The sequence below is a fragment of the Rhinatrema bivittatum genome, chromosome 11 (assembly GCF_901001135.1).
Source record: "Rhinatrema bivittatum chromosome 11, aRhiBiv1.1, whole genome shotgun sequence".
NCBI lineage: Eukaryota > Metazoa > Chordata > Amphibia > Gymnophiona > Rhinatrematidae > Rhinatrema > Rhinatrema bivittatum.
The window spans coordinates 11023508-11038659 of record NC_042625.1 but is presented as its reverse complement, the minus strand read 5'-3'; the positions used below and the strand labels follow the sequence as shown (position 1 = coordinate 11038659).

Below are 15152 nucleotides of genomic sequence, written 5' to 3'. Positions count from 1 at the left end.
TATTTTGTATTTTGCACCACACAATTTCCCTGATCAGGGTTTATATGTATTGACTAATGTGCATGATATCTCTGATTTGCTTTCTATACTTTAAAAAAAAAAATGGTAGCACTGTAATAATGTTAAGCAAACCATCTCAAAGGATTCAGCTTCCGATCATGCAGGCTTGTGGATAATGAAGCTCTCTCTAATCAACCAAGGCCTCTACAGACTTCTGCACGGCCACCAAAGAGCACAAGGAGACTTCCAAATTCACGAATTCTGCAGGAGGCGATCAAGAATGGGGAAGTCTTACCCAAGCCCCTCCCGAAGCAGAAGGAGAAGAGACTTAAAATCTAAAACTTCCATCTACCTATCACTCAAACAATCTCATTTGGTGGAACTGGTGGAGTCGCTCACTGATTTCAGGCCATTGTGGAATAAACTAGTTCAAAACTGGTTTCAAATGCATTGTCAAGTTAAATCAGGACCTTTCTGTAGTTTAAAAATAAGATACAGGTTTTAGACTCTTAAACATAAGAACATGCTATACTGGGTCAGACCAAGGGTCCATCAAGCCCGGCATCCTGTTTCCAACAGTGGCCAATCCAGGCCATAAGAGCCTGGCAAGTACCCAAAAAACTAAGTCTATTCCATGTTACTGTTGCTAGTAACAGCAGTGGCTATTTTCTAAGTCAACTTAATTAATAGCAGGAAATGGACTTCTCCTCCAAGAACTTATCCAATCCTTTTTTAAACTCAGCTACATTAACTACATTAACTGCACTAACCACATCCTCTGGTAACAAATTCCAGAATTTAATTGTGCGTTGAGTGAAAAAGAACTTTCTCCGATTAGTTTTAAATGTGCCACATGCTAACTTCATGGAGTGCCCCCTAGTCTATTATCCGAAAGAGTAAATAACCGATTCACATCTACCCGTTCTAGACCTCTCATGATTGTCAACACGTCTATCATATCCCCCCTCAGCCGTCTCTTCTCCAAGATGAAAAGACCTAACCTCTTTAGTCTTTCCTCATATGGGAGTTGTTCCATCCCTTTTATCATTTTGGTCTCCCTTCTCTCTACCTTCTCCATCGCAACTATATCTTTTTTGAGATGCGGCGACCAGAATTGTACACAGTATTCAAGGTGTGGTCTCACCATGGAGCGATACAGAAGCATTATCACATTTTTCGCCATTCCCTTTCTAATAATTCCCAACATTCTGTTTGCTTTTTTGACTGCCGCAGCACAGTGAACTGATGATTTCAATGTGTTATCCACTATGACGCCTAGATCTCTTTCTTGGGTGGTAGCTCCTAATATGGAACTTAACATTGTATAACTATAGCATGGGTTATTTTTCCCTATATGCATCACCTTGCACTTATCCACATTAAATTTCATCTGTCACTTTGATGCCCAATTTTCCAGTCTCACAAGGTCATCCTGAAATTTATCACAATCTGCTTGTGATTTAACTACTCTGAACAATTTTGTATCATCTGCAAATTTGATTACCTCACTTGTCGTATTTCTTTCCAGATCATTTATAAATATATTGAACAGTAAGGGTCCCAATACAGATCCCTGAGGCACTCCACTGTCCACTCCCTTCCACTAAGAAAATTGCCCATTTAATCCTACTCTCTGTTTCCTGTCTTTTAGCCAATTTGCAATCCACGAAAGGACATCGCCACCTATCCCATGACTTTTTACTTTTCCTAGAAGCCTCTCATGAGGAAATTTGTCAAATGCCTTCTAAAAATCCAAATGCACTACATCTACCGGTTCACCTTTATCTACATGTTTATTAACTCCTTCTCCGGTATGGGTACCTCCCCAACATCCTCTTCAGTAAACACTGAAGCAAAGAAATCATTTAATTTTTCCGTGGTGGCCTTATCTTCTCTAAGTGCCCCTTTAACCCCTCGATCATCTAACAGTCCAAATGACTGCCTCACAGGCTTTCTGCTTCAGATATATTTAAAAATGTTTTTACTCTGAGTTTTTGCCTCTATGGCCAACTTCTTTTCAAATTCTCTCTTAGCCTGTCTTATCAATGTCTTACATTTAACTTACCCACGCTTACGCATTTTCCTATTTTCTTCTGTTGGATCCTTCTTCCAATTTTTGAATGAAGATCTTTTGGCTAAAATAGCTTCTTTCACCTCCCCTTTTAATCATGCCTGTAATCATTTTGCCTTCTTTCCACCTTTAATGTGTGGAATACATCTGGACTGTGCTTCTAGGATGGTTTTTTGTTTGGTTTTTTTAACAATAACCACGCCTCTTGCACACTTTTTACCTTTGTAGCTGATCCTTTCAGTTTTTTTCTATTTTTCTAATTTTATCAAAGTTTCCCTTTTGAAAGTTTAGCACGAGAGCCGTGGATTTGCTTACTGTCCCCCTTCCAGTCACTAATTCAAATTTGATCATATTATGATCATTATTGCCAAGCGGCCCCACCTCCGTTATCCTCTCTCACCAAATCCTGTGCTTCACTGAGAAATAGATCTAAAATTGCTCCATAAAACTGTCATTTATTCCATTCAGGAACTTTATCTCTCTAGCATGTCCCGATGATACATTTACCCAGTCAATATTGGGGTAATTGAAATCTCCCATTATTACCACACTACCAATTTGGTTAGCTTCCCTAATTTCTCTTAGCATTTCACTGTCTGTCTCATCATCTTGACCAGGTGGACGGTAGTATACCCCTATCACTATAGTCTTCCCCAACACACAAGGGAATTCTACCCATAAAGATTCGATTGTGCATTTAGTCTCATGCAGGATGTTTATCCTGTTGGACTCTATGCCATCCCAGACATAAAGAGTTACACCGCCTCCCAGGTGCTTCTCTCTGTCATTGAGATATAATTTGTACCCCGGTATAGCACTGTCCCATTGGTTGTCCTCTTTGCACCATGTCTCTGAGATGCCAATTAAGTCTATGTCATCATTTACTGCTATACATTCTAATTCTCCCATTTTGCTTCTTAGACTTCTGGCATTAGCATACACACATTTCAAAGTTTGTTTTTTGTTTGTATTTTCATTCTGCTTTTTAATTGATAGGGATAAGTTAGAATTTTTTAGCTCAGGTGAGGTTTTAGTTACGGGCACTTGGACTTCGGAAGAGACTCCCCCTTCCCCAAAAGGTTCCCCAGTTCCTTACAAAACTGAATCCCTCTTCCTTGCACCATCATCTCATCCACGCATTGAGACTCCGGAGCTCTGCCTGCCTCTGGGGACCTGCATGTGGAACAGAGAGCATTTCAGAGAATGCTACCCTGGAGGTTCTGGATTTCAGCTTTCTACCTAAGAGCCTAAATTTGGCTTCCAGAACCTCCCTCCCACATTTTCCTATGTCATTGGTGCCCATGTACCACGACAGCCCGCTCCTCCCCAGCACTGTCTAAAATCCTATCTAGGTGACGCGTGAGGTCCGCCACCTTCGCACCAGGTAGGCTTGTTACCAGGCGATCCTCACGCCCACCAGCCACCCAGCTATCTACATTCCTAATAATCGAATCATCAACTATGACAGCCGACCTAACCCTTCCCTCCTGGACAGTAGGCCTTGGGGAGATATCCTTGGTGTGAAAGGACAATGCATCACCTGGAGAGCAGGTCCTTGCTACAGGATCCTTTCCTGCTGCACCTGGTTGATGCTCTCCAATCTCCAATTGGCTGGTTAAAAAAAAAAAATACTTATACATACCACTTAGGAAGCAATTTACGGATAAAACCAGATCAGTAAGCTAAAACCAGATCACTGTCTTTTTTTTTTATTACTGCGTTAAAAGGCGAGAGCTGTTACATTTTTGTTTTAATTTCCTGTGGAATATCCCTCCAAGCAGTAAAGGAGGGAGAAACACTTGCTACATTTTTATAAATAACCCAGAAATTAATGGTTAGATTTTAGAAGGTATTTTCAATAACTTCCTAAACAGTTGTTTCAAATAAGTTTCCTGAATAATAATGAGAAACTGGATAGATTCTTCTCCGCCTGATATTTCTTACTGGTTGATGCTCTCCAATCTCCAATCTTTTTCCTCCAAGGCAGCATCAGGGCTGCCAGTCTGAAGTTGGGACTTGGCTACTATGTCCCTGAAGGTCTCATCTATATACCTCTCTGTCTGCCTCATCTCCTCCAGGTCTGCCACGCTAGCCTCCAGAGATCGGACTCATTCTCTGAGAGCCAGGAGCTCTTTATATCGCCTGCACATGTACAATTTTTCACCGGTGGGTAAAAAATCATACATGTGACACTCGATGCAAAAGACTGGGAAGCCCCCCTCTTGCTGCTGGACTGCTGCCTTCATCTCAAATTTGTTCAGTTCCTAGTTAGGTTTTAGGCTGCTATGGGAGTAGGAATGTGTCTAATTAACGTCCTTTAAATGTATTAGTGAATTCACTATATGTCTGGTAGTGGCCTACATGGGAATGATCAAACTCTCAATAAGGGTTTGTTTGAGGTTTTTTTTTTTGGGGGGGGTGGGGGTGTGTGAAAGTGGCACCTGCCTATAAATTAAAGGATAAGCTGGGGGGGGGGGGGGGCGGGGATATCCAAACAGTCTAACTTCAGTTAGTCAGCCAGCATGACTCACTGCTCTCTTGATTAACAAATATTGGTACCTATTCAAACCAAATCACACTGCCTCAACACCTTTCCAAGATGAGTAACTGAACTTTTCAACCTTTTTACTTAGGTATTCACTGCTCCCTGCTTATTTCTAGCTTCTGGCTACTTTTTTTTTTTAATATACAAACACTCTACCTTCTGCTTATTAGCTGCCTTACAGACTATTAAAAATAAACACACTACCTACTGCTTACTAGCTGCCTTATTGACTATTTAAAAATGCAAACAGTCTAACTTCTGTTTATTCACTGCCTTACTATTAAAAGCAGAAACACACTTAATAATTTTCCCAAATAGTTAACTTCGCCCCAAGCAAAAACTTACTGATTCAGCCACCAGCAAGGTGATACTCTCCTCTCAGTGCTCCCCCTAAGTTAATATTTGGATAGGTGGGGGAGGGGGGAGGATTAACGATTAACACACAGTCGATTTAATACTCCAACAGCAATACAATGATGAGGGCTTCCGATTTTAGGTTTTAAGCCATCAACTCCGATAAAACACATCTAATGCAAAAAATAAAGTATGTGCTCACTGGATAATGACTGGAAAAATATCATGTCTCCTAGTATTTTTAACTCCCTTTTGGTCCTTTTTCCATGCTCACGAATCCTCAGCTGCACAAATGTATTTGATTCAGTTGGAAAAGGTACCCAGCAACAGTCCCTACACTGCAGACACACCTATTTGTGGTACTTTTAAAGAACACCTAATTAGCTGAAAAATAAACACCTAAACGTACAATTTATATGCACCTAAAAACCAGGAACCCTAATCATGATAAAGAATTCTCCCTGCTAACTACAGTTCCAATAATAAAGAAAAGTTAACATTTCTGGACCAGAGTCAATAAAGTTAGCAAAGAAACCAGACAGACTCTCCTCTCTGTCTCCATACATGGGGGTACATAAGGCGGTGAGAGTTGCAGACTTATCTGGTTTTCAGAGCAAAGAATATGGAATTACATCACATGCAGGGTTCCGGGCACCCTTGACATCTACAGTACATGATCACAGGCTTTTAGGCCAGCACTGTGAGAAACCAGCAAACATTTTAGTTACGGGGAAAAAACTAGCAACTGTCCTCAGCTGTATTGTACATATCCCACAAGAACGCAACAGAGAGCTACAGCTGTTCATGTCCCACCGATCACAGCTTTCAGGATGTAACAAAACTCTGTATGCATTACACACATAGACAGCATGCAAAAAGGCTGATAGAGGAGCAGAAGTTTTAGTAGCCATTAGGCATACCCTGTGAAGCAGTCAGCACTATCCAAAAGTCAGGAGGAGCAAATAGCTTTCTTATTAGAAGGGCGAGGGAAGGAGAAGTGTTTTAAGGTTCAAAGAGGATGCTGCCATGCAAGTCCCGAACCAAGCTGGGATCAGCAAGCACGGACACGCCCTCACAAGAGCCAAGGCAACATTCACAAGCAACAAAATCTCTAAGGTGGCTATTGGTTTGCACAGCGTTAGATGTGCATGGCTGTGCTGCAGCAGCCATGACCTGCTTTACTGGATCTTTATAGCATGAATTTCACTGCTTATATGGCTGGTTAAAAAAAAAAAATACTTATACATACCACTTAGGAAGCAATTTACGGATAAAACCAGATCAGTAAGCTAAAACCAGATCACTGTCTTTTTTTTTTATTACTGCGTTAAAAGGCGAGAGCTGTTACATTTTTGTTTTAATTTCCTGTGGAATATCCCTCCAAGCAGTAAAGGAGGGAGAAACACTTGCTACATTTTTATAAATAACCCAGAAATTAATGGTTAGATTTTAGAAGGTATTTTCAATAACTTCCTAAACAGTTGTTTCAAATAAGTTTCCTGAATAATAATGAGAAACTGGATAGATTCTTCTCCGCCTGATCTAGGACTGCGGCAAAATAAGAGAACAGATTACATGAATATGGAGTGGCTTGATGCAAAGTGAAGGGGAAAAAACAAATGCCCATGGAATATGTGCAGGCTTGGCATTTAGTTTTTGGTCAATTATCGATGGAGCTCCACAGCAGCCTTCATGACTTGCGTTATGACACCGACTAGAAAATCTTTAGTCCAAGGCGAGGTGAATGCGCTAAATATCATAAATGGACAACAGACTTTGCTTCAAATAATAAATAATACTGCTTAACTTGTTTAAGACCTCTTCAGGTCAGGCATGGCCTTCATTTCAAGTGTTTTAGGCTTCTGGAATGAGTGCAGAAAGGGATGAATGAGGAAATGATTTGAAGGTATGAGTCTAGTGTGATTGGTTAGAATGGATGGTTTTTGATGGGTGAGGCATGTCATATTTGAATAAAAACTACAGGATAACCTTAGCTTCCCAAAAGGTACAACTGAATGAAGCTTTTCACCTTTAGACTATTTATTTACACCTTATTTCTTACTTTTAATCAGTGTGGGCATAATAATTGTGCTTTCATGGTGGTGTTAGGGGAGTTTGTGCCTGTGTTACATATTGTGTACCCTGTTCTGGATGTATCTATTAGCATTTATGAATCACTTTCCAGATAAAATCTTATCGCCCAAAGCGATGTACAAAATAAAACAAATACAATAAAATATTCATAAAATAAGAAACACACACCTAATTCAAACAAACACAAACAAAAAATAATATAACATACAGCAAGTCAGCATCATTATCATTTCTTATCAGGACTTTATTTCCAAACTGGCAATTTAAACATCATACATGTATGATGTATATATAACTTTTCTTGTTCAATAAAAATCATTTTTAAAAAATTGTTCTCTGTACATATCTTAGTTATAAAAAATTATAAAACATTCAGATATACAATATTGTTTATAAATATACCAATTTATTACACTATACCAAAATCAGAGCTAAAATCTTTCATCTTTGAGAAAGAACAGTTTTATTCCTTCCATAGAAAGGACTGTATTGAGATTTTAAAGATGTTCTTATCAGTAGAGTGGTCTATGGCGATTCTGGGGATGGACTCCATCGGTGGTTGCTGTATATTATGTTTTTATTTTATTGGGGTTTTTTTATTTTTATTATTTAATTTGTGGGACTGTTTTATACGATATAGCTCACTGAGATCAGAAATGTGGTATAAAACTTGGACAGATAAATAAGTGGAGGATTTTGTTCACTGAATTACTGGAGGGTGGGTAGGTAGGAGGATGTAAGAGCTAGCTCAATGGCTCAGTGGCAGAGCTTTGGGCAGCCATACAGGAGATCTGAGTTGAGTTCCCAAGCTTAGCTTCTGCTCCTCAGAGCAGTAAGTGCTAGGTCTGCCAGGGAACCAGCATTTGCAACCTCTGGATGGGTGAGGTGGGGAGGGAACGATAGGACGTTGGAGATAATCCTAGTCACCTTAACAGCAACGCCTAGGCTCTAGAGAGGACCACAGACTGTGGCCTTTGACCAAGGACTATTGCTGAGATAGCTGGGCTAGCTGGAAGAGGGTGGGGGCAATAAAATGGGGGAAGAGGTAAAGAGGAAAAAAGGTAGTTATGAATGAAAAAAAACTCATGGTGCCCCAGAAGAGGCCTTTTCCGAATGACCTGGAAGCCCAAAGGTGAAGGAAAAATGTGCCAGGCTTAAAAAGGTGTGTGTGTGTGTTTCTAGGGAGGTAGGAGGGGAGAGACCCATGTTAAATCTTTTATTAGATGTCTTTACGACAGGAGTTTCTCTAACTCAGTGGTTCTCAACCCTGTCCTGGGGACCCCCCCAGCCAGTCGGGTTTTCAGGATATCCACAATGAATATGCATGAGAGAAAATTTGCATGTTATGGAGGCAGTGTATGCAAATTTTCTCTCATGCATATTCATTGTGGATATCCTGAAAACCCGACTGGCTGGGGGGGTCCCCAGGACAGGGTTGAGAACCACTGCTCTAACTGGAATGGAGAATATGAGGGAAACATTTTATCTATAGCATAAACAGTTTTACACTGAAAGCCATTACTGATGAAATCCTGTTAATAAACTACATAAATGGTTTCTCAATGGATTGTTTAATTGTGCAACCTCTAATGAGCTTATGACTGCACATATTGTTGTGTGCGGCCTGGACCCTTGCAAATCCGAAGTGTCTGTTCACTTTGGGAAGTGGAAGAATGACCCTTACACTTGTATCAAGAAGCCGGTGCATGAAAAAGCTGTCAGGGGTGCGGGAAAGGCAACTCTAGCTTGGCTTTCAAATATAGCAGCTAATGACCCATAACTGTATGAAGCGAGAGCTGATGACAGCCGCACATTGAGGTTTTGTTGTGATATAATTACCCTAGAAAAAAAAAAAAACCTCTAAGCAAATAGCAATGCAAAGCTAACAGGGCAGACAAGAGCTACAGTCACACGGAATCAAAGGTCTGCTTTTAACGTGTCTAAAGTCCATCCAAAATGAACCAACGAGGCGTTAAAACCAGTCGCCTCTCGTCAGCCAGAGAGAAAAATAGGAACATGTCATAGAACAGGTTGGTGGGGAAAAAGCCACCCAGTTTCCGTGCCAGCTCTGGATAAAATAACCTTTCATGGTGGCACTAGCTTGAGGTGTCTAAAGCCATGCATGGACGTTCATGTGGAAACGAGGAGCACGGTTTTATAGTGAACAGTAATGCAAAGGAGGAGGAACTAAATGCAATTTCTATGGTAACTTGGTCAAGTTCTTCTTAATGGACTAATTTATTGTACTGGAGGTTACATCAGATTTCTTTTTCTTAACTCTTCCTACTCTGGCAGCAGCAGTTTATCTGGTTTTGAAAAATAAAAGGTTAATTCTTTGAATTTCTTTATAAATGTTTGAAACATTTAATATATTCATAAAAATAAAAAAATGCTGAGAGTTATTTTCATTTCTTTTGGGGGTTTTATACTCAGCATTGTCCTCCTCCTTTGTGGACTTCCAGCTCAGTCGGAACCGGCTTCTAAAGGACTGACGGCACCACGAGCTTTTCCAGGGCTTTTCCCAGTTTTAAATCACCTCCCAGTTCACTTTAGCCAATGCTCAGCTGGGAGCCATGCACCAGGACTCCTTCCAGAACCCATGTGACCGAGTACCCTAAATACAGCCACTAGGTGTCGCTGTTCAGCGATGACGGAGACTCCCTCCCTCAATGACACCCCCTCTTTCCCCTAGGGGTCATGAACACTGCCTACGCAGCATTCCCGACCTCGGCTGGCCCGGAAGACATAACTTGAGAATCAATCCCAAGTCTTCCATATCGCAGTGACCGTCAAATTTATCAACCTCCTCAGCACGCCAATGCTTCAATTGCTTCCCAGGGAGGACTACCATAGCTGGGGAACAGACCAACATGTTGGTTAGATTCCACCCAAAAATTAAAATAGCTACGAGCACAAGTGGTGTAGGAATAAGAACATACATCAAAATGGTGCCTGCCAGACTCAGTAACTTTACACACCAGGTGTGTAAAGTTACTGAGTATATTTTATAAGGTATAAAAGACTAGAAAGAGGCACGGACTAGACAAAAATAATTAACATAGAAAGGTACCAGGAGAACATCAGTCTAGCAGTAGCACTACCAGCAAAAATACTACCTGTATTTCATAAAATATGACCAAGTCCTAAAAAAAATGGTTAATGGAACACCCATGCAATATACTGCAATACTCAATGAAATTTTACAAGCATATCAAGGGATATCACACCATCCTGACACACGACGTTACTCAGTTTTCATCTTTGCAATTACAATATGCAAAGCTAAGAACCACTACACGAACCGTCAAAAGAGATGGGGCTGGATAAAAGCAAATACATGAGATAAAATTGTTCTATGAGAGAAATAAAATAAAACAGTAATGACCCAATGGTACCCAACACATTTCCATTTTTAGTTTCACATACTTCAGCTCAATGACAGATTTACACGTCAATAAATCTAGGATTTCACTTACATTTCAGGTTACTTAGGAAAACTGACTTTTTTCATTATTTTGAATGGGAAAATATAAAAGGTTGGAATAGGTTAAGGAGCAGTGGTCAGGATGAGGTCCATATTCAGTCACTGATCAGATTATGAAAGTTGGATAACTTATTTGTCTAACTTTGGAGCCACACTACTGAATATAAACAGCTATCTTAAAGCTAGCTGGATAAGTTTATCTGGCTAATTTTAGGACAGCTTGATCAGTTAGCCACATAGCTGGCTAACCTAATGCCTGCCAGAAATACCCCCAAGTTCTCTGGCTAGTCGACTAAGTGGGGAAAATATTCAAAAGTCAGCATTTGGCCGGATAACTTGTAAGTTACACAGTTAAAAGCCTCCGATTATAGACTTTTGTCTTTAGCAACATGTTATTGAACTTTAGCAGATAATGTCCAAAATCCTAAAATCTTAAATCACACCAGAATGAACACTGTGGGCATCTAGGTCCCAAAGGTCTGCAAAATAACGATCTTGGTGTGCTCTGAAACAATGGCACAAGCTTCATTCTTAAAGATATCAACTTACCAGTCTCTGGTGCTCTATTGGTTTTATCCTGGGCCCCCTCTCTTTTTGATACAGTCTTATCTTGTCCCTTGTATTTTATACTTTTTCTGGCACAACAAAAGAGTGAGCAAATCTATTTCTTTCTTTTTTTTTCTTTTACAAGGCAGGCAGACGCAGTGCTAGATTTACCCCCATGTCATGCACAGAGAGTGTCATGCAATGGGATTGGGTCCGTATGTTCCGCAAAAACGGAGCCGGCTACTCCCATTTTATTATGACCACATAGATTACCAAATTAGTCAATGTCCCCCTAGGCCAGGCTAATCCAGTAAGGGGTGTTTTATCCCACTACATTGATAGAAGAGTAGTCCTGATTTTTTTTTGTTTAAAAAGCAGAACTACATTTCCATGCATGCAATGGGGCAAAAAGAAAACTGCATTCACCTGCCCCAGCTGATATGGAGCCATCTGGTAACCCCCAGTTCCCTTAGTTATAAATCTCAACCACACCTCCCGAGCCCACTTGGAGCTTCCCAAACCTGTTCTGGTGACCCCACAGCCAGTCAGATTTTCGGGATATTCACTAATATCCACAAGATAAATACGCATGTCAATGAGTGACCCAGCATGTGCAAGCTTAACTTATGCATATTCATGGTGGGCATTCTGAAAATCCAACTGGGTGTAAGATCTCCAGGACAAGTTTGGGAAGCTCTGCTCCAATTGTTCAGGCTACATTCATGCATGTATCAGTGTGCAGGGGTCTGCATAACTGCATTCCCAATGTATCAGAGCTCATAATGGGGGGAGACATTTTCAAAAACTTAGAATAAATGTTCTCTCAACAATTACATTAAAACTGAAAACAGGAATTACTTTGGAACATCTCACGAAGCAGAAACGTCATGGTGGGCATGCACTTCAAGACTGAGCGCTAGCTGTCGTGCAATGGGTGGGACAGCTTCTTACTACCAGGGCTAGGAATGCGGACTCCACAGCATCCTCCAAATCTGCTCTGCCAACCCCAGGGGGCAGAGGCTGAGCTCAGAAACTGAACTGGTTTTTGGCAGAGAGCAGCACTGCCACTGAGCCATCAGGTCAGTTCCCTTCAAAACAACAACAATTTCAATGAAGAATTATTATTTCTTTTTTCTAGTTAAAGTCTACACAAAGCAAAGGGTGCGACAACAGCTCTGACCCTTTAAGGGATAAAAATGTCACATCATGTTTAAAAAAAAAACCAAAAAAAACACAGTAGCACATAGGCAAATCTATATTGTGTGAAAGGTTTGAAACTGATTTAATTCTTCTCTAAAGTAAACGACACTGCATACTCCTGTTTGGGGAAGGAATTTCATGAAGGTAAAAATATAACAAGAAAAGTGCCCATTCAGAAAGTGAGCTATTAATTCCCAAGTCCCTGTGTGTGCAAAGGAAAATTACATTTTTATCTACACTGACTTGTAGCCGAGCTCATTTTACAATACAATTTCAATACAGTTACAGGCCAATATTGATCAATAAATGCCTCTCATATTATAGTTCAGGGCACACTAAACACCAAAAGCTCGGACAGTCTTCAAAATATCCTATACTCAATGCCCCCAGATTTCTGCAACAGACGATGAGTAGATTCTGTACCCAGGATCAGAAACTTCTGCAGCACATTCATGCACTTGCAAGACAAGTTTGTGCACTTTTGTCCACGGTTTCAATATGCATAAAGCCAGTATTTCATTGCAAATCTTTCACACTACGTTCAAACAATATTTACTCAATATACAAATATTTACCATGTGTAGCTATTAAATAATTAGGACCTGCAATAAATTACAGACCAACTGCAAAATGTCAATTTTGCTCTAAATTAAACACAGTGCAACCACCCTTTTTATATTTTCTTGGGAGGGTTCTTGTCTTCTTCCTGAGTATATAAGTCTATGTATGCCAAAGCTGGGCTTACATTAGCAGAACTTGCCACACTACATTATAAATAACAAAAAATACATGAAAAAACTATGCTATAAATGAAATATATTTTAAACAGCATGCACAAACAAAAATGAACAACATATCTGCAGGAAAAAAAAAAAAAGACAACTTGTGCAAACAAAAACACATACAACACTGCAGAAAAATATGTCACAAAAGGAAGTGAACCAAGAACTAATTTCTACTTGTAATAAATATAGAAAAGACCAGCCCTGTGGGTCAAGCCACAGCGCTTTGCGATGCAGTGCAGGGGATCCCACAAAGATGGCATGCACAGGCATGGGACTGAGAGAGGGGGGATAGCTGCCACTAGTGGCACTCTGGGTGCATGTTAAAGGAGGCGCCCCCATAACCCTTAAATCATAAGTGTCTCACAAGCCACCTGAATATGTCATCTGAGAAGGATAAGGGGTGCCAGAAACCACTTAGGGGAGAAAAAGGCACAAAAATACATAAAAATCATTACAAAATGGAAGAGTAGTGAAAATACAGTTAATGAAAGTGGTATACAACTATACATACCTCTCTGCTTCAAGTGAATCAGCAGCAGCCCCATTGAAAGCCTGCAGTTCTCTCTCCTGGCCACTAGATGTCAGCAGCAATACTAGCAGTGTGCCCAGAGTCAGAGAGTCCTCTCTATTTGAGCTGCGGCTCTCTTATTTGAACTCCCTCCCCCAGCTATGCTGATTGGTTCTTTCCTGCTGGTGGGAATCTGATTGGATAAGAGAGAGAGAGAGCACCAATCAGCCTGCCGCATAGTATTGCTACCGGCACCGCAGGGGAAGGGGAGCAGCAGCTGTTTTCAGAACAAGGTGAGCAATTTAATTGAATTCTGCAATGGGGAAACAGCTGGTATGTCTATTTTCCAGCTTTTTGTTTTTTGTTCTATGCTTAGATGCTATTTATGAGGCAAGGGGGTGGAGGGGATCTAAGCCTATATCCATACTCCCCTTCCCCTGGGTGACTTCCTGTCCTGATTCTGAGCATTCTGCCACTAGTCTAAGGCAAGATTAGGGAGAAAATTAGGTAGCATTACTTTTCACGGAGGTTGTGAGCCCGTGGAACAGCAGGACAGAGGAAAACATAAGTGTGCGTTTAAAACTAAAAATCAACCAGGAGGCTTCTATTGGGCTATGGTGTCATGAGCTTTCACTTGCAGCTACCGGGGGGTTTTCATGTATTCTATAACTTGCAAACTAGCACAGGAAATGTAGCGCGTGTCCTTGGCTGAGGGGACGTGTGTGTCACAGATCATAGTCACTGTGGAACCAATTAACAGGCACCCTTAATCTGGCCAGTAGGTGCCCCCTCTCCCTCCCCATCCGAGGGGCTGAGAACGCTGCCTCCACACCATCCCTTGCCATGGACAAACCAGGGAGCTGAAGATAAGTCAAGGAATCAATCCTGGGGTTGCACACTACTGCTGAGCCACCAGTAGAGATGTGAAGAACTTGGGAAGTGACCAATATTGCAAACTTCTAACCTTGGGGAAAAGAAAGGAAACATTTTTTTCCAGGGCCTTCACATCTCTAGTCACCAGCCCAACAATTTTTTAAAAGAATATTATAGAATGGGTTGGTACAGATGAATGGCAGAAGAGGGCCACGCATTACTAGTCATTTTGTCCCAGGTGCTCTCATGAATAGAGATGTGTTTAGTTTTTACATGTCGGCTCAGGCGACCCGTGGAAAACTGTTTTCCCAGCGGGTCGTTTTGGGTTTTTTTCGGCTATTTTTCACAAAAAAAAAAAAACAACACACCCCAACCCTTAAAATTTAGTTTTACAACCCTCCCACCCTCTGGACCCCCCCAAAACTTGCCTAAAATCTGTGGTGGTCCAGCGGGGATCCCGGGAGCCACCTCCCGCTCTCGGGCCGTCGGCTACCAGTAAACAAAATGGCGCCGTGGCTCTTACCATGTGACAGGGGCTACCGGTGCCATTGGTTGGCCCCTGTCACATGGTAGGAGCAATGGCGCCGGCCGTCCATTGCTCCTGCCATGTGACAGAGGCCAACGAATGGCACCGGTAGCCCCTGTCACATGGTAGGGCAAAGGGCCACTGGCGCCATTTTGTTTACTGGTAG

General features: G+C 41.2%; 1 protein-coding gene across 2 annotated transcripts in view; it reads right to left on the bottom strand.

The window, feature by feature from the left end:
• The window catches only part of MN1 (MN1 proto-oncogene, transcriptional regulator), a 103136-nt gene that overhangs the window by 59752 nt on the left and 28232 nt on the right, over positions 1 to 15152 (bottom strand). The window contains exon 2 of one of the 2 annotated variants that reach the window (XR_003859206.1): positions 13591 to 13780. The exons of the other annotated variant lie outside the window; for it this stretch is intronic. The gene's annotated coding sequence lies outside the window, so the exon portion shown is untranslated. The remainder of the gene's footprint in view (positions 1 to 13590; positions 13781 to 15152) is intronic. 2 annotated transcript variants of the gene reach the window in all.